This window comes from Phalangium opilio, unplaced genomic scaffold, assembly GCF_054372755.1.
Source record: "Phalangium opilio isolate 3A_F unplaced genomic scaffold, DU_Popi_V2 ptg000209l_1, whole genome shotgun sequence".
Taxonomy (NCBI): domain Eukaryota; kingdom Metazoa; phylum Arthropoda; class Arachnida; order Opiliones; family Phalangiidae; genus Phalangium; species Phalangium opilio.
Genome location: NW_028324217.1, coordinates 15,962,778 through 15,990,169, shown reverse-complemented (window position 1 = coordinate 15,990,169; position 27,392 = coordinate 15,962,778). Strand labels below are relative to the sequence as shown.

Sequence of the window (27,392 nt, the reverse complement as noted above, 5' to 3'; positions counted from 1 at the left end):
TAGGAAAAATACAAGAATTTCTACTACTATCCCACCAAAATTTCTCCCATTCTTAAAGGTGTTACGCGATACTCTTAAAGGTGTTACGTGACACTATTAAAGGTACTCGTTCGAACCTTACAAAGGTAGTCGTTCGAACCTTACAAAGGTACTCGTTCGAACCTTACAAAGGTACTCGTTCGAACCTTACAAAGGTAGTCGTTCGAACCTTACAAAGGTACTCGTTCGAACCTTACAAAGGTACTCGTTCGAACCTTACAAAGGTACTCGTTCGAACCTTACAAAGGTACTCGTTCGAACCTTACAAAGGTAGTCGTTCGAACCTTACAAAGGTACTCGTTCGAACCTTACAAAGGTAGTCGTTCGAACCTTACAAAGGTAGTCGTTCGAACCTTACAAAGGTAGTCGTTCGAACCTTACAAAGGTACTCGTTCGAACCTTACAAAGGTACTCGTTCGAACCTTACAAAGGTACTCGTTCGAACCTTACAAAGGTACTCGTTCGAACCTTACAAAGGTACTCGTTCGAACCTTACAAAAGTATTCGTTCGAACCTTTCAAAAGTGCTTGTTTGAACCTTTCAATGGTATTAATATGAACCATTTTAAAGGTTCAATATTGAACCATTTTTAAAAGTTCAATATTGAACCATTTTTAGAGGTTCAATATTGAACCATTTTTAGAGGTTCAATATTGAACCATTTTAAAGGTTCAATATTGAACCATTTTTAAAGGTTCAACATTGAACCATTTTTAGAGGTTCAATATTGAACCATTTTAAAGGGTTCGTATTCAAACCATAAATGGTTGGCCCTGGGCTGCATGACTTTGAACCTCAAATGGTTCAATCATGTCCCTTTTTTATTAACAGTGTATACTAGGGCCCCGGTCGTCAGGCTAAAGTTCGCAAAGCGCGGTAGAGGGCTCCCCGAAGGTATCCCATCCAGCGCCCTTAGAATCGCCTTCTGAATTGGGCCCACGTCTTCCTCCGTGATGACCGCCGTCGGATAGCCTTTTTTGACAATGGCCATCTTTTCTGAGCTGGCGGCGTCACTATAGGACTTAGCCTTTTTCGACGCCGCCTGCGAGGTACTTGGTGAGGGAGTCGAATCCTCCGCTCTGGGCCTCTTCATTGGGTTGTCACGAGCCACCGCACCCCCAGCGGGGGTGGAGACCGTTTCGGACCCCGATTTGACCTTTTGCCGAGCAATCCGTCGTTTGAGACGACGACGCACGGTACGTTTCGAGGGCTTGCCAGACACACGCACCGATAAATCGGCACGAGTATCGCTGGATACAAGCCCTTGTAAAGTGGTATCAGTGTGGGTTCTGCCTTGAGCAGACCCCTGCACCGTAGGTTTGGTAGTGTTAGAGTTGTTGTTAGTTGGCCCCAGGTTGTCATAGACTTGCGCACAAACTGATGTCATAGACTTGCGCACAAACTGATGTCATAGACTTGCGCACAAACTGATGTCATAGACTTGCGCACAAACTGATGTCATAGACTTGCGCACAAACTGATGTCATAGACTTGCGCACAAACTGATGTCATAGACTTGCGCACAAACTGATGTCATAGACTTGCGCACAAACTGATGTCATAGACTTGCGCACACACTGATGTCATATACTTACGCACACACTGATGTCATAGACTTGCGCACAAACAGATGTCATAGACTTGCGCACAAACAGATGTCATAAACTTGTGCAAATAGAGATGTTATATACCTGTACACAAAAAGATTCCATGCACCTCTGCACAAAAACATTCCATACCCCTATGCACAAAAATATGCTCAAGAATATCTCGTACACCAGTGCACAAAAATACTGCATATCCATTTGCACAAAAATATCCCGTATCCATTTGCAGAAAAATGTTCTTTAGACCTGTGCACAAACAGATGCAGTGGCCTTTGCAAAAACAGATTCCGTAGGCCTCTGCACAAACCGATTCAGTAGGCCCGTGCACAAAAATATTCCGTAGACCTAAGCACAAAAATATTCCGAAGACCTGTGCACAAAACTATTCCGTAGACCTGTGCACAAACAGATATCGTAGAAATGTGCACACACAGATTCCGGAGACTTGTACACAAACAGATTCCGGAGACTTGTACACAAACGGAAGTCACAGGGTTGTGCACAAACAGATGTCATAGACTTGCGCAAAAAATACATCATAGACTGGCGCAAAAAATGCATCATAGACTTGCGCAAAAAGAGATGTCATGGATATGTGCACATCAGATTCCATGAACTAGTGCAAAAACAGAAGTCTTAGACTTGTTTACAAACAGAAGCCTTAGCCTTGTTTACAAACAGAAGCCTTAGACTTGTTTACAAAAAGAAGTCCTAGACCTGTTTACATAAAGATTCCATAGACCGGTTTACATAAAGATTCCATAGACCTGTTTACATAAAGATTCCATAGACCTGTTTACAAAACGATTCCATAGACCTGTTTACAAAACGATTCCATGCCCATTTGCACAAAACGATTCCATGCCCATTTGCACAAAATGATTCCATAGACCTGTGCACAAAAATATTCCATAGACCTGTGCCCAAAGAGATTCCATAAAACTGCACAAAAAGATTCCCTAGACCTGTGCTCAAAAAATATGCCGTAGGCCTGTGAAGAAACAGATTCCATAAACCTGTGCACAAACAGATGCCGTAGGCCTGTGTACCAACAAATTCCGGAGATCTGTGCACAGATTCCGTAGCCATGTGCACAAACAAATTCCGTAGACTTGTACACAAGTGGAAGTCACAGGCTTGTGCAGAAGTGGAAGTCACAGGCTTGTGCACAACAGATGTCATAGACATGTTCAAACCAGATTCCATAGTTTTGTGCACAAACAGAAGTCATAGACCTGAGCACAAAAAACATTCCATAGACTTGTGCACATAAAGTTTCCATAGACCTGTGCACAAAAGATCTCATGGAGATGTGCATAAAAGATTTCATGGAACTGTGCACAAAACATTATATAGGCTTGTGCACATAAAGATTCCTTAGACCTGTGTACATAAAGTGTAGCGTTAAAATTAAAAATAAACCATATAGCTAGTTGAAAATAGTACAATATATATAAAATAGTTAAAAAGGTAAAGCAAATAATAAAATTCTATACAATCAAAGTGGTTCTGCGTCGGCTTAAGACGGCGACGGACTTCTTGGGGCCTCCGGCTGGGTGTTCTTTGGCCAGGGAATTCTCATTACTGGACCTCCTTTTATTTATCAACCCTTTTACCAAACCTATACAATAGCACGATGCACAACTTAGTCCTACCTTAAATTCTATCTTTAAAATATAACACTCCTATGCTAAAACCGTTTACCTGGTTGCCAATACTGTAGTAATGTATAAAAGGGTAAAGGGTAAAAATAATTGAACTATGGCGACAGTGAGTCGGATTTAAAGAAAAGAGAAGAAAGGTGCGCGATGTTGGCGACAGTGAGTCGGACCAAAATATAAAAGAGTAAGAAGAAAGGTGCGCGACTTTATGGCGCGAGGAAACAAGGCATTGGCAGTGGTCGAAGGGTTCAAGAAGATCGGTGGACTGATAAGAAAATCAGTAGAGGAGAAGGCTGACCACTACCGTGGGATACACTAGTGGTACCCTGGTTATAGTAAAACTGGGGGGAACGTAAAATTTTGAAAGAAGACGAAAAAGGTTAAGAGAAAAGGGGAGTTGGTCCTGAGACTTCAAAAGAAGCAGTCACCTTCTAGTTGACTCCAAAAACGAAATAGAAGAAATGAAGACTGAAGTCGAAAAGTCCCACGAGGACAAAATCTAGAAGTTCCCCTAGTGAACGATAACCGACCGTCGGAGAACAAGATAGTGTGAAAGAACTATTCCGACCAGGAAAAACGTTAAGTACTATTAACATTAGTAATAATGAATGGAAGTCGCACTGTAAATAATTTGACCCTAAAATGTGAATAATTACCCTTCAATAATTAAACCTAAAAAGGTCTGGCAACCAAAACGCGTAAAATGAGAAACAATATTGATAAATATCAATAAATAAATTAAACTTAACAATAATCTAATTAAAATCCCCTAGACAATAAACGAGCCATTAATAGTAAATAAATAAATACATTAACCCTAAAAGATATAGATGTGTGTCTCGCTACCCCCACCCATTTCACAGGTACGCGAGGAGTCCCGGGCCAAACAGGCGTTTTATAGGGTTGGAGGCACTAAAGGTAGGTCGCCCGTCGCTATAAAAATGGGGGTCCGTCCGGGATCACTTTGATTGACAATTTAAGAACGCGAAGTATGTACTAAATTTGGTACTTTAAACTGTTAGGAAGACAAATGAGATAGGAGTAGTAGTAACGAATATCCGAACCAATTACGTGAATGAAACAAATACAAACGTTCATATTGTGCGTTGCTAAAAATGATTTACAGGTTGCTTTCATGTGATTGATTTATCACCTTAATTTGAAAACAAATACTAGGCGCAAGTTTACTAATAGGAGGGCAGAGTTCTTGAGTTCAATTGCCTTTTAGTCGATTGAATTACAAAAAAAAACAGTACTTTATGAACCCCTATAGTAGGTTTGATTCTGCGCTATTAATTGCTCAAAAGGTGTTAAGACAGGACCGGTATATAAACCGTTCCCAAAAAAACGCAATACCCAACTCAACGTCTTCCGCGGGTTTAATAATTTCCAACAATATGGCACAAAATAACAGTAACCCAAATTCCACCCCAAATTCGAGAAGTACTTCCCCAAATAGAATTGGTAATAGTGGAATAGGTTTGACTGGTGTGGCCCAAGGCGGCATCACTCAATGTAATATATCACAGCCTAATCAAAATACTCAAAATGTTCAAAGTGGGCAGAATAGCCAAAGCGGTAATACCACACTTAGTAATGTACCCGCGACTAACACAGCTGTTAACATGACCCAAATCCTCACTGATGTTTTAACCAATCTCATGAAACGCCTAGATGACATGGCGAAAACACAACAACAACAACAATTACTAATTCAAACCTTATTAGCTAATCAAGCTTCGAACGTAAATCCGAACAGTGCTAATGCACCTCCACCTCAAATGAATGCGGCCCCGATAGTTAATAGTAACGCGGTAGCTCCAAATTTTAATTCAAACTTAAATCAAACTAGTGGTGTTCAAAATCAAATAAATAATGTACCCCAATCGGGTTACAATCCTCAGAATTCTTTGAATACCCCAATATCTGCTGCCGCCCAACCTCCTTCGATAGGGCCAATTCAAACTAATCAAATACCTCCCATGACTTCAGGATCTAGTGTGAGTAATTTACCTGCATCAAATCAAACCTTTGTGAATGGTCCCTCATTCTTGTGGCAAACCCCCTTACCAACACCAACTTATCTAGGGAAACCATCAGACCCTGGCCCAAAATAATTTCTGCGTAGAGCAAAACAAATGCTCATGACTAATAATGTACAAGAGCGAGAATTTATTCATAGTTGGATACCTTCTATGCTCCAAGGGCCAGCTCAAGATTGGTTTTATTTAGAACAACCCTTCAGGGACTGGGATCATTTTGAGTTAAAGATTAGCGAAGCCTTTGACAGACCGTCTAATGACGATTTCATACAAGACAAAATCGCGGAAAGAATGCAAAAACCACGCGAAACTGTGTGCGAATTTTTAGACGTAATGCAAAAATTATTCGGCCAAATAATTATACTCCTCCAACTCTTAGCGAACAAATTCGTAAAATAAGACGGAACATGAGGCCTGAGATTAGAATACATTTAGAAAGGCACAGTTATACTTCGCTACGCGATTTTACAGACCATGCCGAAACCACTGAAAGAATTGAAAGGGCTAAGCAAAAGCAAGAGAGTTTTGAACCCCCTGTGGCGGTCAACCCAGCCCCTCAAAAATCAAACGTCAATAAACCTGTCACTAACGCGCCAGGTAGACCAAAAGATCGGCCAAGTAACCCTCCTCGACCGTCGTGTTCGCACTGCAGACGACAAGGTCATGTTTGGAATGATTGCTGGTTTAGAAATAGCGAACCTCCGAGAAACAGGCGAAATTTTGCTAATGCGGAACCATACAATCCCCGTCTAACGTGTGGTAATTGTAACCAAATCGGGCATAGATCGGACTCTTGCCCCGAAAAAGACGAACAAAGAACGTCGGGAAACGGAGGAGCGGGCAACTCGCAAGGGGTCGGGATGCCGCCCGCATCTCAGCACTAAAACATAAAAGCCCCGCGAACACGGATAAAACATTAAAAAAAGAGAGTCCAAATTTTACAAATATTTTAAAGGGTGGCCAAGATTTTCTTGACATCTACTTAGATAAAATTCCGTGTGTCGCGTTAGTGGACTCAGGTTCAACACATACAATAATAAATAGTCAATTAAAACCCCTACTACAAAAATTAGGATATAAAACTAGTAAAAACATAATAGCGTTAAAACAAACCGACGGTAGTCTATTAGCCACCGAAGGTTCAGTAAAATTACCCTTTTGTTTACCACGGAAACAAATAGAATTCGAAGCAATTTATTCTTCTGATACAGTGTATCCTTGCATCCTTGGAAAGGATTTATTAAAAGCAACTGGCATGATCATAAACCATGGTCTTGGCCATCTCAAGTGGCATGATGATTTAAATGAATCGGATGAAGTATCGGTCATTAAGTTTAAATCTAGTCACGAACCAGAACCCACAACGGGATTTAGTAATTCATTAGCTTATTCCAAACAATACACAGATTACGATGGCTTAAGAACTGCATTGGATGCCGTGGATGCACTGAATAACGAACAAAAACAAGGTTTAGAAACTTTAGTAAACCAATATAAATCTATATTCTCAACTATCCCCGGTAGAACTTCTCGCGTAGAACATTATATCGATGTGGGCGATCATCTGCCCATATCTTGTCCACCGTACCGGTATTCACCCGCCAAAAGGGAAATAATAGACGAACTTATTGATGACATGATCAGCAAAGGTATCGTAGAGCCCTGCAAAAGCCCGTGGGCAAGCCCCGTGCTTCTAGTTAGGCAGAAAGAAAACAAAAACCGGTTATGCATCGATTATAGAAAAATTAACTCAATCACGCGAAAAGACGCCTATCCCCGACCGAGAATAGACGACATTTTAGATTCAATTCATAAACCAAAATTTATAACTACCCTGGACATGCGCTCAGCGTATCATCAAGTTCCATTACATAGACATCACCGGGATGTGGCTGCTTTCGTATCCCACCGCGGATTATTTAGACCCACGGTAATGATGTTTGGGTTAACCGGAGCACCAGCCACATTCCAAGGGATGGTAAATAATATATTTTTAGACTTATCAGAACATGGGGTATGCGCGTACTTAGATGATCTTATCATAGCATCGAGTGACTTTAAAACACACCTTACAACCTTGGAAGAAGTTTTCAATAGACTAATGAAGGAAGGATTAACCGTAAGCGCGGCTAAAACTCAATTTTGTAAGAAACAGTGCAAAATATTGGGGCATATTGTTTCTGAAGACGGTGTTCGAGTAGATCCGGACAAAACGTCATCAATGTCAGAGTTCCCCGCCCCTGAAAATCTCCGACAGTTGCGGCGGTTTTTAGGAATGGCGAGTTACTATCGAAGGTTCATCGAGAACTTTTCAAAGATAGCCAGCCCGTTAAATAGCCTATTGAAAAACGATACACCTTGGAGATGGACAGACGAACAGGAAACAGCTTTTAACCTCCTTAAAGAAAAGCTCTCGACCGCTCCTATTCTAAGTTCGCCCGATTATTGTTACCCCTTCCAAATTCATTCGGACGCGTCCCAATGTGGACTAGGCGCGGTCCTTTCACAAAAGATTGACGGTAAGAAGCGTGTAATTCAATATGCGAGTCGATCTTTAAGTGCTGCCGAACAAAAATACTCAACAACTGTGAGGGAATGTCTAGCTGTAGTATGGGCGGTTGAAAAGTTTAGACCATACATTGAGGGTACAACTTTCGAAGTTTTTACCGATCATAGCGCCATCAGATGGTTACATTCAGCGCCCGATCCAACCGGCAAGTTTGCCCGTTGGAACGCGCGACTACAAGCTTTCGATTTTAATATCACCCATGTTCCCGGTAAAGACAACATAGTGGCAGACGCCCTATCCCGCATTCCAGAAACCGAGGGTGCAGTAGCAGTGCTTAGAGGTGACCCGGTGATATCTGAACCCGTGATTGTTAAATTCGATCACGAAGAAATAATTACCGCTCAAAGAAACGACAATCTTTTAGGTCCATTAATTTGCTATTTAGAGGAAGATAACCTTCCCGATGAAAAATCAACAAGGGACTTTGTGCAACGCAATGCCCCGCTATGTGAAATTAGAGATGAAATACTCTTTAAAGACGTGGGAAAAGTTATAGCAAACGATAACATGAAAATTTTAGTTCCTAAATCGTTAAAGGCTCGTGTCTTGTACCTCTGTCACGATATACCTTCAGCCGGGCATTTAGGAATAAAGAAAACACTAAAACGAGTTCAATCCTAATTCACCTGGGCTGGACTCACCCACGATGTAACAAAACATGTCAAATCATGTGACAAGTGCCAAGCGCACAAAATCCCACCAATAGCCCCAGCTGGACTGATGAAGCCCAGCGATATCAAAGATCCCTAGGAAGTTATTTCCATAGATTTAAAAGGTCCCTTCCCAAGGAGTAAGAGAGGCTATAAATATATTCTTGTTATCACCGATTATCTTACTAAATGGGTGGAAATATTCCCTTTAAGAACGGCATCAGCCAAACCTATTGTCAATCACCTTGTCGATGACGTGTTTTCACGCTTTGGCCTACCTTCCTGCGTTGTAAGCGATAATGGCTCATCCTTTTGCAACAAACTGTTTAAAAAGGTTTTCGAGAAGCTTCAGGTGAAACAAAGATTCACCTCATTATACTCACCGCAGAGTAATGGGTTAGTAGAAAGGTACAACCGTACAATAGGTACAATGATAGCAACTTTCATAAATGAGGATGACCATAGAGACTGGCATAGATATCTACAACAGTTCGCTATGGCCATTCGCACTTCTCCACAAGAATCGACGGGACACACCCCAGCCGATCTTATGTTTGGGAGAAATATTAGGACCGCGACAAGTTTAATAACGGAGAAAAATCCAGATCACTACGCGGACCCAGAAGTTGAAAAAATTTATAGTTTGAGGGTTATCTCCCGACTGAAAGAAGCCTTGGAGAGCGCGCGAAACGCGATTAGAAAATCCCAAACTAGGCAAAAATCGTACTACGATAAACTCCATCGCGATTTTGAATTTAATGAAGGTGACTTAGTGGTTAGAAAAACCCATCACCAATCTAAAGCCGTAGATTCCTACGCGACTAAGCTAACTAAAAAGTTTGACGGTCCATTCCGTATAGCGGAGAAACTATCGCCACACACGTATAGGCTAAAAACGCTCCAAAACAAACCCCTAAAGGGAATGTACAAGGTGTCGAATTTAAAGCCATACATTGAGCGAAATGACTTAAACCTGCGAGATGACGATCTTGACAGTTCCGCAAATGAAGTTAGCATAGATGATAACCTACCCGAGGTCGATGACGACCCCGTACAAAAGGTTAAAAGAAAATTAAGACCTCGAGACCCTGCCACGGGCCGAGTTTAGCGCAATTGAGCTCAAGAAATAAATGTTAAATAAAATAAAATTAAAATAATAATAATAATACAAATGATAATAGTAAAAAGAAAACTAATAATAAATAAACCACACGCATATTTTATTTTTATTTTTTTTTGTTTCTAGCTAGGCCTACTTCAACTTAATCGATAATAAATCGTAATTTGGTGCACCTGTAAATAGTTTGATGTTGCGTAACATGTTTGATGAACGTTTTGATTTCATTCTCTTTTTGGTATTGAAAGATTTTTAAATTTGTCTCTTTTTTTTGGAATTGTTTTTGTTTGTGGGTATCAATTGGGTTAATTCGTAAGGGTCTCACGGGACGTATCGACTTAAAACGGGGGAGAGATGTAGCGTTAAAATTAAAAATAAACCATATAGCTAGTTGAAAATAGTACAATATATATAAAATAGTTAAAAAGGTAAAGCAAATAATAAAATTCTATACAATCAAAGTGGTTCTGCGTCGGCTTAAGACGGCGACGGACTTCTTGGGGCCTCCGGCTGGGTGTTCTTTGGCCAGGGAATTCTCAGTAGTGGACCTCCTTTTATTTATCAACCCTTTTACCAAACCTATACAATAGCACGACGCACATCTTAGTCCTACCTTAAATTCTATCTTTAAAATATAACACTCCTATGCTAAAACCGTTTACCTGGTTGCCAATACTGTAGTAATGTATAAAAGTAAAAGGGGGTCAAAGGGTAAAAATAATTGAACTATGGCGACAGTGAGGCGGATTTAAAGAAAAGAGAAGAAAGGTGCGCGATGTTGGCGACAGTGAGTCGGACCAAAATATAAAAGAGTAAGAAGAAAGGTGCGCGACTTTATGGCGCGAGGAAACAAGGCATTGGCAGAAGATCGGTGGACTGATAAGAAAATCAGTAGAGGAGAAGGCTGACCACGACCGTGGGATACACTAGTGGTACCCTGGTTATAGTAAAACTGGGGGGAACGTAAAATTTTGTAAGAAGAAGAAAAAGGTAAAGAGAAAAGGGGAGTTGGTCCTGAGACTTCAAAAGAAGCAGTCACCTTCTAGTTGACTCCAAAAACGAAATAGAAGAAATGAAGACTGAAGAGTCGAAAAGGCCCACGAGGACAAAATCTAGAAGTTCCCCTAGTGAACGATAACCGACCGTCGGAGAACAAGATAGTGTGAAAGAACTATTCCGACCAGGAAAAACGTTAAGTACTTTTAACATTAGTAATAATGAATGGAAGTGGCACTGTAAATAATTTGACCCTAAAATGTGAATAATTACCCTTCAATAATTAAACCTAAAAAGGTCTGGCAACCAAAACGCGTAAAATGAGAAACAATATTGATAAATATCAATAAATAAATTAAACTTAACAATAATCTAATTAAAATCCCCTAGACAATAAACGAGCCATTAATAGTAAATAAATAAATACATTAACCCTAAAAGATATAGATGTGTGTCTCGCTACCCCCACCCATTTCACAGGTACGCGAGGAGTCCCGGGCCAAACAGGCGTTTTATAGGGCTGGAGGCACTAAAGGTAGGTCGCCCGTCGCTATAAAAGATTTCATACCCAGAGCACAAAACTATTCCATAACCATTGCACAGAAATATTCCCTAGACCTGCGCACAAAAATATTCCCTAGACCTGTGCACAAAAATATTTCATAAAACTGTGCACAAAAAGATTCCATTGACCTATGCACAAAATATTCTATTGGCTTTTGTATAAACATGGGACATAGACCTGTGTACAAAAATATTCCATGGACCTGTGCACAAAAACATGCCTTGGACCTGTTCAGAAACATTCCATACCCCTATATGCTCAAAAATATTCCACACCCATTTGCACAAACATTTTCCGTAGACCCCTGCACAAACAGATGCCGTAGACTAGCGCATAAACAGATTCCATAGATTTGCGCACAAATATGTTACGTAGACTCGTGCACAAATAGATTCCACAGACTTGTACACAAACAGAAGTCACACGGTTTTGCACAATCCGATGTTATAGACTTGTGCACAAACAGATGTCATATGCTTGAGTAAAAACTGATTTTATAGACTTGCTCAAAAAGAGATGTCATCGACATTTGCACAAGAGATTCCGTAGACTTGTGCACATAAAGATTCCGTAGACTTGTGCACATAAAGATTCTTCAGACTTGAGCACAAACATATTTTGTAGACCTGTACACACACAAATACCATAGACTTGTGCAAAATTAGATGTCAAAAATTTGTGCAAAAATAGATGTCAAATATTTGTGCTAAAACACATCCCTTAGACTTTTGCACAAACTGATGCCATATACTTGTGCAGAATCATATGTCCTAGACCGGTGTACAAAACATTCTATAGATTTGTGCACAAACATGAGTCATATACCTGTACACAAAAAATATTTCACGGACTTCTGCACAAAAACATTCCATATACCTGTACACAAAAATATTCCATTGACCTCTGCACAAAAACATTCCATAATCCTATGCTCAAAAATTTCCTTACCCATTTGCACAAAAATATCACGTTCACCTGTGCACAAAAATATCACGTACACCTGTGCACAAAAATATCACGTACACCTGTGCACAAAAATATCACGTACACCTGTGCACAAAAATATCACGTACACCTGTGCACAAAAATATTCGGTATCCATTTTCACAAAAATATTCCGTGCACCTGTGCACAAAAATATTCCAAATCCATTTTCACCATAATATTCCGTACACCTGTGAACAAAAACAGTTCGTACACCTATGCACAAAAATATTCCAAATCCATTTTCACGTATAATATTCCGTACACCTGTGAACAAAAACAGTTCGTACACCAGTGCACAAAAATATTCCGTACAATTGTGCATAAAATTATTCCGTACACCTATGCATAAAAATATTCCGTACACCTATGTATAAAAATATTTCGTACACTTGTGTACAAATAGAAATCACAGGCTTGTGCACAAAGAAATGTCGTAGACTCGCGAGATGTTATAGACATGTGCACATCAGATTCCATAGAGTTATGCACAAACATTTTCAATACCCCTATGCTCAAACAGATTTCAAATCCTCATGCTCAAAAAGATTCCATACCCATTTGCACAAAAATAATCCGTAGACCCGTGCTCAAAAATATTCCGTAGACCCTTGCTCAGACAGAAGTCACTCGCGTGTGCACAAACAGTTGTCATAGACTTGTGAATAAACAGATGTTATAGACTTGTGCACAAAAAAGTCTCGCGCTCTCGTGTGGTTAAGTCGATGTTTTTTTTCTCGTGCTCTATTTGAATTTTGTTTCAGTTTTTAAAACAGTTCTTTTTCAAGGCCAAGGCTTAGTTATTATAAGATATAATTTTTATTCTACAACCCTCACGATTCTTTTATGCCTCGACGACGACGACGATCCCTATCCGTCCCGGATGTGTCCAACATTCATGGCACTGCTGAGTGTGATTCTCCATTTGAGCCAAGTGTATTGATGACGCGTCGTCCTATCATCCGTACCTTGAATGTGGTCGTTCCTTCTGGGGCTCCAGCCGCTCCACCATCGGTATGTCAGCCATGTGGGCAGCAAATAGAGGATTGCTCGAACAGCATCCAGTGTGAAGACTGTGGAGGTTGGTTCCATGCACCTTGCGTCGATATTCCTGACAATGTCTACGAAGGAGTTACCAACGATTCCCGTTTCCATTGGCTCTGCTCTCAATGCAACCCATTTATGAAACTATCTTTTCGCGCCGTCCAAGATAAAGTGTCCGAACTCGAGTCGAAATTGGGCACTTATCAGCAACCTTCTAGTCTCCTTGCCACGATAAGCTCTTCTGTTAAAGACCTTGCAAGTAAACTTCAAGCCCAACAAGTCGATTGGTGTGCTGATAGGGCTCTAATTCAGGCTAACTCGGAGAAAATTATTCAGCTTCGAGCGGACTTGACATTGGCGTATGACACTCTTTCAAGTGCACAGGATGATCTGCAGAATTCCTCTCATGCTCAAGATGAGCGGATTGATAAATTGGTTGCTTCAACTTCTAACAATAGTGCCGCTATCACTTCGGTTACCCAAGAACTTCGTGCTTTGTCTACGTCCATCAAATCAGACTTCGCTGAACACTTCAAATCACTTGAGGCTTCGCTGTGTGAAAAAATTTCGGCCCAACGCCCTTCCACTGCCGAAGGCTTTGTCACGTCTGAGGACCTAAGTCAACGTGACCGACAACAAAACGCTATTCTTTTTGGTGTCTCCGAAGACCTCTCACCTGAAGCAGAACTTGATTTATTAGAGGAGCTCTTCTCTTGCTGTCGTGTGCCTACTTCCACTCCGTTTCGACGCATTGATGCGGTACCTATCAGGGGCGGCCGCCCTCGACCAATACTCATAACGTTTCCGCATACTGCCGCAAAATTGTCTTTCTTGGACTTGATTAAACGTCGCCGTGCCTCTGACCCTTCGTTTCCCCTTGCGGCGCGTATCGACCAAACACCACAGCAAATGGAGGCGCATCGCCGCGCTTCTCAGGAACTGATTGCACGCCTTCGAAAAGGTGAAACTAACTTAGCCATTCGGAACAATGTTGTGGTCTCTTTATCGAACTGGAACTCGTCTCGAACGGTACCATAATCGCAGCGACTACCACCGCCCACCCCAGCTTCGGCCTTCGCTTACCAGCCTCCGTCTTACCCACTGAGCCAAGGTGTTCCGTTCATTAGGAATGGAATTTATAGACCAACTGTCTATACCACGCCAAAAAACTTCATGCCAGCGCAATCCCGGCCTTAACTGGTGAGAGGATTGCAATCGCTCCTGTCGGCACCGCGTCTTCTTTACCACCGCCATTTTTGCCTTCCAATCTATCCATAATTCACGCCACCGTTTTGACTGACGCCATCGCTCATCTCACTGGAACATCTAATTCGTCCTCTTGTCACATTACATCTGCAAGCTCATCCTTACTCAATCTCCTCGCAACTCATTTTCGTCCAACCAGCCGTCCTAAATTTTCACTTCCATATTGCAAAGTCCTATCGGCTAACGTCCGTAGCCTAAATAGTCAATACCGCCTAGACGAACTATCAGTTTTGATAAGAGATGAAGACGCCCATCTTGTTGCTCTGACTGAGACGTGGCTTTCACCGGACACTTTAGACTGTGAACTATCTATTGCGTCGTTAAATCTCTATCGTCGGGATCGGCACCCGCCGAAGAGGGGCGGTGGAGTTGCCCTATACGTTTCTACGGTGTTCACCTCCCAAGAAATCTTTATTCTAAACGCCACGGAGGTCTAACGATGGTCATCGACGCTTGGTTTGGAAACAGTCACGGTTCTATGCTGTAACTCCGCTGCAACCTTACTGGTTTGCGTCGTCTACCGCTCTCCGTCTTTCAATAATCACTTCGAACTGCTAGCACTACTTACCAGGGTGAGCGAGTATTGCAACTTACACCACTGCAACTCCCTCATATTGGGTGACTTTAACTACCCTAAAATAAATTGGGCCTTGCCCGCAACTGAGACCGGTGCTACACCTCAGACACGGATGTTCTTCGATCGCCTGGGCGACCTTCACCTTACACAAGTCGTTACGCTGCCCACTAGGCGATCCAGTCCAGACAGTGACTCCCGTGATAGTGTCTTGGATCTAGTTATCTCTTCCGATCCCGACATGGCGTTTGATGTTTCCCACCTAGCCCCATTAGGTACAAGCAACCATGACACGCTCCTATTCAAGGTTGCATTTCCACCATCGCAGACCATGAAGACAACCCGTGTTCTACGGAATTTCTATATGGGTGACTACGAGGGTTTTAATAATTACGTTGCCAACATCGATTGGATTAATCTTCTCGGGACTTCCTCTGTCGACGATTGTTGGAACGATTTCGTCGCTGTCATCCAACGTGGTGTTGACATTTTCGTCCCTTTCAAGCGAGCTGAACCAAAGACGTTGCCCTACCCAGTGCGCTCCCGTAGGTCGTTCGACCTCAAGGCGGCAACGTACAAACGGTATCTCCGCCTGCGACGTCGCCAAGCGAGTGATGCTATGATCCGAAGGGCCCATCGCGATTTTCAACGTGCGCGAAATGCCATATCCAAAGCCATGCGTAAAGCCAAGAGAAAAAAGGAACGTTGCCTGGAATCTCAAATCGCTTCCAATCTTAAAGCCTTTTTTGCGTATGTTAATAGCAAACGTGAAAGCAAGTTCACAATTGCGGAGCTACTACGCCATGACGGTGGTCTCACTGATGACCCTGACGAAATGGCGGCTATTTTCAACACTCACTTTACCCGTGTTGCTTCCAATACTCTATTTACCAACCCCTCACGCCCACCTAGTATCCAAGCTCGGGAAACCCTTGATGTGTTGCCTGTACGGCCCTTGATGTATTCCACCAGCTTACGAAGTTAAAAACCTCTAAATCCGCCGGTCCAGATGGTCTACACCCTCATTTGCTTCGGGCCCTTGCTCCTTCTATCTGCGGTCCGCTTGCCACCATCTTCAATCTTAGTTTCACCATGGGAACTGTACCGCTGGACTGGAAGGTCGCCAATGTTACACCAATCTATAAGAAGGGTGGCAGATCTTGTGCCAGTAACTATCGTCCTATTAGCCTAACAAGTGTGGCTTGTAAAGTTTGCGAGCATATAGTCAAAAGCTTAATTGACACCCATCTGGCCGCCATTGCCTTTCCCCACCCTTCACAACACGGGTTCCGTGCTCAACGTTCTTGCACGTCGAACCTCCTTGAAGCATCCCATTCATGGGTTCGCTGGCTGGATGACGGGGGATCAGTGGATATAATTTACCTTGACCTATCGAAGGCGTTTGACACCATCCTGACGCAAGGAATCGTTGACGGTCTTACTAGCGCTGGAATCACCGATCTAGCCCTAAACTGGCTTTCGTCGTTCATCTCGGATCGCCAACAACGAGTAGTTCTGCGAGGCCACCGCTCTTCATGTTTGCCTCTTTCCAGTGGAGTTCCCCAAGGCTCAGTTCTGGGCCCACTACTGTTTGGAATTTTCATTAACTCCCTGCCTGATGCCGTTCGCACTTCACACCTCCTCTTATTTGCTGACGATTCCAAACTATCCCATCGGATAGTTAGTCTACAAGACAGCCTCGAGTTGCAAGAGGACTTGAACGCGGTCGTCTCTTGGGCTACGGCTTATGGCCTGCAATTCAACACAGGGAAATGTGAAGTGTTACATCTTGGCACAAGGAATTTCCGCCATCATTACTTTATTAACGGAGAACTGATTCCTGCTACCACGTGTGCCACTGATCTGGGTACTCTAATTGATGAGGACCTTACGTTTGGTAATCACACTTCCAAAATTGCTGGACGCTTGAATTCCATCTCGGGTCTAGTGAAACGGAATTTTTACTTTCGATCGCCCCGTTTTATGCGGACAGTTTATAACTCCCTGTTACTGCCATCGCTTGACTTTGCTTCTGTTATTTGGAGTCCTCCCCAGATGGGCCATAAAAATTTGCTCGTCAAAGCCCATAACCGATTTACAAAGTTAACCCAAGGATGCGGTCATTTGCCACCGATTCAACGAGACGCTAAGCTTCACGTCATTTCGCCCTTGCTGCGAAACCGCGTTAATGATCTTCTGTACCTTTATGACCTTCTCAACGGCGCCATCGATATTCCGGTCACCGATTGCTTCGATTAGGCTTGGCAGAATGTCATGAACGTAGTCTGGTGGGGCTAGGGGTAGGAGTGTTGGGCCAATGAAACTACTGGTAGGGCCATAAGCAGTTTCCAAGAATTTTCGAAATTTTTCAGGTAGGGCCAAACACATTGTAGGTAGGGCCAGGCCCACCCGGCCCTCCCCCTGATGACGGCCCTGGTGGCTTATCGGAGTGACTTTCATTCTGTTCTTCTTGGGTTGTTACTTGCGTACGGACTTCTCGACGGAAAGCTACAACTGCATCGACACTCTTTCGGACTTGATCAAATCGGAAATTGAGCCTGCATTTTTAAAAGAAAAAGATTTCAAATATATTAAAGATTTGGTGAATAATCTATTTCGTGTTAATTAAGTCCTCCATTTTTTCTGACGTTTTATGTTTGAATCAGGTGATCCTGGATCCAGTTGTTGAGGAATGGCTAGACACTTTCGATGGGAAAAAACTGCGCCATTTCTTCCATGGATCAGTGATTGATTCGTACATTCCTATTTTTTCTGGGGAAAAAGCTCTGATCGTAAACGAAGACGATGTGATTTCTTTGCTCGCATTTTTCGAAGCTGATCCTGAGGTGGAAAAGTTCATCGTGAGAAATGGTGGATTTTACTTTCCGCAACAAGTTCTTAAACTCGACTACAAACACTTCATTTTCAACACCTCATGGATCCGAAGCGTACCACAATTGAACGCCCAACTGATGTCAGTATCAACTTCATCGTAAAACGATTAACATCCTTAACTTCTGTTTTATTGCAGGGTGGAACCGATTTTCGAAAAGCAAGTTTTCAAACATCTGAAAAGAGAGTTTTATTACTCGATTGAACAGTTCATTTGGAAGAGACCATCGCAAAGCACAGTAGCCTTGGACCTGAGTAGCGTCAGCGTTCCTTTCTACTTTCTTCTCATGTTATTGTCAGGAACAGTAGCCGTTGTCATTACCGAAATAATCTTCAAATAACTCCCTAATCGCAAAATATTAATTTGGTTAGAACATGAAATGGAATTTCCAGACAAGACACCAATTCCACGCTACTCCTTGGTGTTTAACCAACTGGCTCTGCTTTATCAGTGGTCGATTCTAAAACAGGTTTTGACACATATCAGGCTGTTTTAGTTTCATATGTGTCGAAAATGTTACTTATTCTCACCATAAACATTGATCATGTTGAAAAGAAGAACATTATACTAGTTGTCATATACCGGTGAACAGCACTAGATTTCGTTTCATACATATTAGTACACAAATCAAATATTCTGCATTCGGGTTAGTGAGATCATTAGAAATTCTCCATTTCGCTGTTTCCGAAATGCATTGGCTCATTTCAGAAGAATGTGAATGCTATCCAATCGTAGAGTATCCAAATGATTATTGATTTTTCTTATAAGTTGAAAATGAAAAAAAAATTTAATTTTCAAATTCTTAAATGTTATCATTGATTAAATTTAAAAGCTCTTTCAGACGATCCAACTTTTTGAGTTGAATCAACTAGTTGGATCGTGTGAATAGACGCTGGATGAGTTGAGTCACCAAAAACGTTGACTAGGAAAAATTGGATCAGTGATCCAATTTTTGAAGACTCAACTTTTTAAGTTCATTTCTCCAGCCAATCAAAATGAATTACCAAAAAAAGCTTTTTTCGCGGGTTATTTCGTAGGTGCCAAGGTAGGTGGCGCTTCAAAAGTTCCATTTGGCGGTAAAAGTTTAGTTGTGTGAATAGGAAGGATTTAATTCACTTTTCCCCGCAAAAGTTGGGCAAGTTGATACAACTTTTTGACCCATCGAGCTGAGTCAAAAAGTTGGATCGTCTGAAAGAGCCTTTAGATGTATTCCGGGCTAAATTACAATTAAATGCTTTTCAAACGAGTGAAGTAAGTTACAGATATTGTAGCGGAAATAAAAATTGTTATAATGGCTTGAAAGTATTCAATAAAACCTGACTTACATTTTTTCGCCAAAAATATGATGAAGTAAATTTAATGAAAACCTACCAACTGTTTTGTTTTAACTTCATTATCGAATTGTGTGTTTTGCTAATCAAGACATAGAAAGATAAATATTTCTCCTGGAAACCCCATTCCCAGTATTAAACCATTGTATTGTATTGTTGAAAGGGGTGACGTGTAACCATACATTACTACCAACATTTCTAATCTTCTATGTTTATATTTAAATAATATTTACCTCTTAAATATTCGTCACAAAAAAGTAATCATCGAATTCCAATAAAAGCAACAAGTTGGGAAAACCAAAATTTTACCTCTCCGAGTCAAGAGGAGGACTACTTACAAACTTATTTACCCAGATATGGAAATGTTTCTTTTTTTTTTATGAACAAATACTGAAGTTAAAATTTATGAAATATTAAAGCAGTATACAAAGCATAGCGAATAAACTGTAAATCAGACGACATTTTACATCCAATAAGGATATACTTGTACACATTAAAATCATCCGATGGGGAAAAAACGGGAAATGAAGAGATGAAACTTTGGAGGGATATTACCTTTACGTGTTTGTAAAGGCCCAATTTTCTACTCCTCAACTGTATACCCTCTATGTTCAAAACCATATTCACAACACGGTTGCAGTGTAAACATTATCCTCTCGTTTCACCTCAACGATTTCCTTAGTTTGTCAACATGACTTTTAACGTTACATAACACCAAAGCTTCTTTGTGGCTTCACGCACTGAAAGTAATTGCGCACCATAAAAAGCATGAAAACACGAATCTACAATCCGATTACGATCAGATCTTTCACTGATCTAGGCTGCGTTCAGCAGAGCTCACCAAAAAAGACAGTGGATTTTGGAAAACGTTTACCCGTGAGCTCTTTCGTCATGGCTTTCTGAATGCTTTTCTCCGGCCATTGGTGTTTTAAAAATGACGCTAGCGCAATAAAGCGTGCAAGGTACCAAGGCTTAACAAAAATTGTTAACTGGTGTACATGTCGGATGGACAAAAACAAAGACCAGAAGATGGTGGTGTTGTTAGAAGCCAGTGTGAACCGACTGGTGTCCATGTGGAATGGACAAAGACCAGAAGATGGTGGTGTTTGAAGCCAATAAGTACAGATTGGTATTCATGTGGAATAGACAATTGACTAGTCAGATGAAGTAATAGTGGCCAGTTGATTTGTGGATAGATTTAAGTTTTGAATTTTCCGGGAACTGTGAATGCGGTCCGGAAATAGCGAACACATTTGCTTCGATTCGGAGACTGCGAACGCGGTCCCATGGGGTGTAAGTCGATAACAACAGCCTGACAGAGGATTTACTCCCGTTTAACCCAAACCGTTTCTCCCAATTCCCATATCTCCCAATCCCATTTGACCCAACACTATGTCTTTTCCCCCAATTTCTATTGTCCCAATTCAGCATAAAACAAATGTTAATAAGTTCAAAGAGAATTTTTTTGTTTTATTAACAATGATATATTTTACATTGGCAGGATAATTATTTAACCTAACCTAACCTAACATAAAAGTAATGTTTTGAAAAAGGCATATTATTTGAGAAGTAAATGAAGCTAAACATTAATATTTTGGAAAAGGCGTACTATAGTTTAATGATTTATAAAATATTACTAACCTAACCTAACCAAACCTAACCTATCATAACAGTAATGTTTTGGAAAAGGCATATTATTTGAGAAGTCAATGAAGCTAAACGTCAATATTTTGGAAAAGGTGTACCATAGTGTAATGATTTATAAAATATTACTAACCTAACCTAACATAACCAAACCTAACCTATCATAACAGTAATGTTTTGGAAAAGGCATATTATTTGAGAAGCCAATGAAGCTAAACGTCAATATTTTGGAAAAGGCGTACCATAGTTTAATGATTTATAAAATATTACTAACCTAACCTAACCAAACCTAACCTATCATAACAGTCATGTTTTGGAAAAGGCATATTATTTGAGAAGTCAATGAAGCTAAACGTCAATATTTTGGAAAAGGCGTACCATAGTTTAATGATTTATAAAATATTACTAACCTAACCTAACCAAACCTAACCTAATCTAACCTAACCTATCATAACAGTAATTTTTGGAAAAGGCATATTATTTGAGAAGTCAATGAAGCTAAACGTATATTTTGGAAAAGGCGTACCATAGTTTAATGATTTATAAAATATTACTAACCTAACCTAAGCTATTTGCCTATTCGCATTAAAAATAATCAAAGTCGTTTTGAAAGCAACCCTTTGCAGCATAAAATATTAGACGTAACCATTCTATTGGGAGAAATGAGAATTGAATAGTTTGGGATAAAAATTCCGATTGGGAAATATAAGATTGGGAGAACTGGGAATCAGAAAGTTTGGGATAAAAATTTATTTTGGGAAACACAGAATTGGGAGAAATGGGACCATACCTGACAGAGACGTCGAAATTAGAACCTCTCCCTGACATACCTCACTCGGAGAGGTAAAAAGATTCAAGGCATGTCTCTGTGTGTCTGTTTGTCTGTCACCGCGTTCGCAGTTGGCAAATCGGAGCAAACATTCACAATATCCGGACCACGTTCTCAGTTCACAGAGAGCAATACTGACTTCTCCATTATCGTCGTTAGGGTTAAGATATACACTGGGATCGACTATGATTACGAGAGACGCCCCCCCCCTTAATGGCCTTATGTATTGTAAATTTACAAAAATTGTGAAAAAGGTGTTTGCTAGAAGTCAAACGTTAAAAATAGCTATGTTTATAATTATTTTTGGAATAACGTTTCGTCAAACGAATTAACTAATATCAGAAGTATATAATACTCTCTATTATCCCCTTCTGCTAATATTAAGGCAAATTACCGATGATTAAAATTATTAATATAAATTATATGTATTTAATTATTTAAGTAAACCTCTCAATTGGCTAGATAGCCCTTGTGTCGACTCGGAGAGGTTAATTTTGGTTTCCCAACTTGTTTATTGATGTTCCAGCACTTAATGATGTTTTGAGCGCAAAATGGCAACCATTTTTCTAGTTTGAAAGCAAGCGTGCTTAACTATCCTCGGTTTCCTCTGTTACTCGAGAAAAATGGTAAATCTATCAGCAAAAATTAGAAGTCTTTGATAAGGAGACCCTAAAATGGCGCTGAACGAAATGGAATTTCTTGGCAATAACCGATATTTTATATACAGGTATCTAATTAGCATTTTAGAATCTTAAACTTTATTTTACACTTGAAACACACGAAGTTTCGGTTTCTGATATGAAATCATCTTGACACAAACCTTAGCAAGTCTAGAATTTTGCAAAAAATATAACATCCGTAATGGTTTTAATTATTCTGTAATAAGAGGATTAGTAAAGTGTAATTCAATCTTTGAAAGGGCAAATATTCTCATCTTAAACTTTCCCTTGTCCAACTCTTCTAATGTTATCATGAGTTTACAAGATATGCTCCATAAGTATGACTCTACCGATACTTCGTCATGATAGACACTTAATGAAAGCTGTAGTTCGGAGAAAAACGCGAGCGGCGAGATTAACCCTCGGTTACACCTGAGCTTCGATTCTGTTTCAGTTTAGAAAGTCTTGTTTAACGTCAGAGATTTCTTTTTGCTTCAAAGCAAACACTATTAATTTGTCTGTTACTGAAGAATCATGAAATAACTCTCATAACCTCTGCAGCCTTTGAAGTTTTTCGATTGTCCATTCTTAACATTCTATGATTTAAGTGGACCCCAAAATGGCATTGAACGAAATTTAATTTGTCGGAAATGATCGACATTTCAAATACAGGTATAACTTGAATTTTCAAATCATAGGTGTTTTCATTGACAAATTCATTATTAAAGGTACACCCAAGAGAAAACCATTAATTTTTCGTTTTCTGAGTTTAATCAGGTGAGTTTATCATAATTCGGTGGCTTTTTTGAAGCGAGTGTTCAATCATTCTTAATTAAGATTGCTTTCCTGATGACAATTTGACTTTCGTTTCTTATCAGGACTGGACCCTTGGTGATCAGCTGGAGTTCATGGCCGAATATTTAAAACGATTCCTCAACATGAAGTAAATTTCACACTTGGAAATTGGTTCTAATAGCAGTGATAGATTTATTTTTTAAGAAGGAATGGACAACGTTTGGCCTTTACTTCAGTCCGACTCATAGCCGAGTATAGAGCCCCTTCCTTCAACACGTAACCAAAAAATTAAATTTTCTTATTGGCTCACTAAAACTACGTATTGGTGACGTTGCTGACAAGGAGGGCTAAAAATACGTAATAGACCCAACCAACAAATAAACAAGTTGGCTTGGTCTAGTCTCCATCTAAGGGATAGGATCACGTGACTAGCAAAGTTTACTGTAGTACCATCTGTCGTTGGGCGATGAAAATAAATCTGTTATTTTATTAGAGTCTGACTCTTGGGGTAAAACGGGTTCTGCGCATGAAAAAATCAAGCCAATCAGGTTATCCCTTTCTCACCTCAAAACCCGAGCTCGAGATCTTGAGCCGTTGTAAAAATTCAAAAGATTTGTTGGTTTGGTCTATTCCTGTTTACCTCTGTCGTTATGACTACGACCCCTCTTGCGTTGTACAGATAAGCGTCTTCACAGGGGTTCAAAATGGTTCCGTCTAAAAGCGAGGGTCCGGAAATTATTCGGGAATTGTTTTTAATAACAATTAAGAAGGTAGTTAGTGAATTTGGTGCCGGTGTTTTGGATTTGGAGTACATCTGTAAGGGTGAAAAGTGTTCGCTAATTCTTTCTAAAGCCAATCGTGTCTACTATCCTCATGATTTTGTAAGCGAATTTGATGAAGTTAACCTAGGCTTGGTGAATGGCCAGGAGTTTTGTGAGCTTAGTGTTTGGTTAAAACCTGTTCGTGTTGTAATATCTATGAAGACTTTTACAGCATCACTACAACTTCATCAAAGAGAAATAAATCGTATTTCAAATATGTTTTGGTTTGATGAAATTGATAAACTCTGGCATTTATCACAACGGTTATTGGAGATGCTAGAAATTACAATCCGAGCCCATACCAACTTGGCAGACGAAGGGGCAGACGACGTTTATTTGACCCGGATATACAAACAACGCCCTAATGAAAATAAGACCCGCCTCTTCTTTCATACCCCTCCGTCACGGGTAAGGGGGTCGTGGACTTGGACGCGCACTCGAATAACCCTGATGAATGATATTCCGTCTTAAAAATTAAATCTATCCCTGCTAATAGTAATTTGATTGAACGAGACAGAATTCACTTAATGCTCCTACCCTCTGTGTCTCCTTTGAGTAAAACGTTTGACTAACTTTGAAAAACTTTCGAAAATATTAGTCGATTCTAATACTACCGACGATTATTCAAGATATTTTAATCGATTAATCAAATTGAATGCCAGTATTTGTGTTAGAAAACATAAGGAAATTATAAAATTTTCAAGAACAGAATAGAAACTCGGGAAATAAGAAAATTAATTTGGTACAGTTTTACTAGTCCTAGGCTTTCAATTATATAGATTGTAATTCTTTAAGAATTAAGTTAATTTTGAATTCATTATTAGACGCGAGTAATTGTCTTTTGTCTCTAATGCGAGGCATTACCACAAAAGTCAGAATCAACTATTCGCACCTATTTTCCCTTAATTCGCGAAATGAATTGCTTTATACCAAAGGTACATGAAGACGTTTTCCTGACTTCACCACACAACGTTAATGGCTAACGGGCAGCTGTAATAAAATTTTCTATATAACTTTCAGGCAGGATTTTGAAATTATTAGCGATGAAGACCTTTAAAATATATACAATAAACCAAATTTTTTCAAGTTATGCGATTTTACGGAAAATATTGAAAAACTCTGAAAATTAACCTATTTAATAAGTAATTAACCCTTTTATCGGTTTTAGAAATCGATTGTTATTGCACAGAATCAGCCAAGTTCATTTTTCCGTACTCGATTGGACCATTTCACTCCGTGTCCGCCCGTCGGAATAAAGGAGATGATTATCGTGTCTAGACCTCAAGTGACAGACACGTCCAATTCTTGGTCCTTCTTAAATATGGACACCGAAGTAAATTTTGGTCAATAACAATATTAAATATTCTTTGAGTTTCGATAATGTTTCTTTTAGGTGCGAATTTTATTACCGTTAACCTTGGCCCTCCTGTCAATTTTACTCGTCATTCACTCCATCGTAACCAACAAATACAAATCGGTGCCCACCAAGAAAGTTGTCAAGAAAATGACCCACGAAGCCCTTGAAAATGTTTGGGTGCACGCGTCACTCTTGTGCGCCTAACGTAAGCAATTAGGCCATCCCTAATATTTAAAACTAATTCAACTTCGTATACAGGAGATACAAATAACCCCCTTAATTACGAAAGATTATTTAGACCTAAAGCGAATAGGATAATCATGTTTTGTAGCGATTCCTGCTGTTCTGCCGCACATTACTTGTCGTCTACTCGCTTCATCGTGGCTTATCGGAGTGACTTTCGTACTATTCTTCTTGGGTTGTTACTTGCGTACGGACTTCTTGACGGAAAGCTACAACTGCATCGACACTCTCTCGGACTTGATCAAATCGGGAATTGAGCCTGCATTTATAGATCAAGACGATTTCAAATATATTAAAGATTGGGTGAATATTATTCTTCGTGTTAAGTGCTTTATATATTATTCTGACGGCATTGCTTTGTATCAGGCGGCCCGGGACCCTGTTGCTAAGAAATGGCTAGAAGCGTTCGATGAGGAGAAAATGGTCAAGTTCTACAATCCTTCAGTGATTGATTCGTTCCAAGTTATTTTTTCGGGGGAAAGAGCTCTGATCATAAACTCATACTCGATGAATTTTATCTTCGAATTTTTATTAAATGATTGCGAGACGGATAAAGAGTTCTTCGTGAGAAAAGGAGGATTTTACTTTTCGAGAAGAGTTTTTAACCTCGACTACAAACACTTCATTTTCAACACCTCTGGATCCAAAGTATACCACAATTGAACGCTCAATTGATGTCAGTAACAATTTCATTTTAAACCTATTAAAAGCATTAATTTCGGTTTTGTTTCAGGGTGGAACCGATGTTCGAAAAGCAAGTTTTGAAGTATCATAAACTAGCGTTGCAGTACTGTATTGAACAGTTCACGTGGAAGAGACCATCGCAAAGCACCGTAGCCTTTGGACCTGAGTAGCGTCAGCGTTCCTTTCTACTTTCTTCTCATGCTGTTGTTATTACCGAAATAATCTTCTACTAACTCCCTGAAACGCTGAAGATTAAATGGGTTAGAACATGAAATGGAATTACAGTTTTTTTCGAAATATTCTAAAGAAACGAAATCACTAGGTGTTACGTAATTTTAAATACACGTTTTCACGTATAGGGAATAATTAGGCATTTAGGATATGAATTTGATTGACTATTATTATTAGAATGTTCCGTCCATTTCCGTCGAAGTGTTACGGATTGGATTCGAAAGAGTTCCTGAATTTTTATTTTTTATTCTAATTTTTATTTGTTTATTTGATGTACCTTATGCTTTTGGGGGGTTGCACACAAGCCGACTTGGCTTAGCGACCCGATCCCCTCAGTTCGAAATAAATAAATGTCATTTAAAACTTTTAGTAAAATTGTTAGTCGCAAAACACGGATATTCTTGTAGAGTTTTTAATGTCTAGGAAAATGCATGGAAATTGCAATTGCGCATATATAAAGAATTCCTCATTCTTGCATTCACATACTAAATTAGGCAATCATGTATAGTGTTGTGCCGTGCATAGATAACAGAAAAACGTGTAAAAAGCTTTACATAATTTTGAGGGTTACCGTCTCAAGTTCTCAACGCTGCATTGGTAGCTTTTTCTAATGATGTTCACAATATTGTTCATGCTATACTCCAAAATCCATCATGATGTTGAATGCCCAATTTTTAGAAAAAAAAACCTAAAAACTTTATTGGAAAAATCTATTGATTAAATTCCACATGATTTATTCAAATTTATTGAATATATTTTTGTCACAATAAAAAGTTGATGTTTAGTCCATA

At 40.0% G+C, this 27,392-nt stretch overlaps 1 long non-coding RNA gene across 2 annotated transcripts; it reads left to right on the top strand.

The window, feature by feature from the left end:
• The first annotated feature begins 21,780 nt into the window (after positions 1 to 21,780).
• LOC149620847 (uncharacterized) lies at positions 21,781 to 27,392 on the top strand. 2 transcript variants are annotated; one of them, XR_016375353.1, is made up of 5 exons: positions 21,781 to 23,142; positions 23,199 to 23,247; positions 23,349 to 25,989; positions 26,053 to 26,334; positions 26,420 to 27,392. It is a non-coding gene; the product is annotated as an uncharacterized LOC149620847 (long non-coding RNA). The 2 variants fall into 2 exon arrangements; XR_016375354.1 differs by having other exon boundaries at positions 26,053 to 26,362.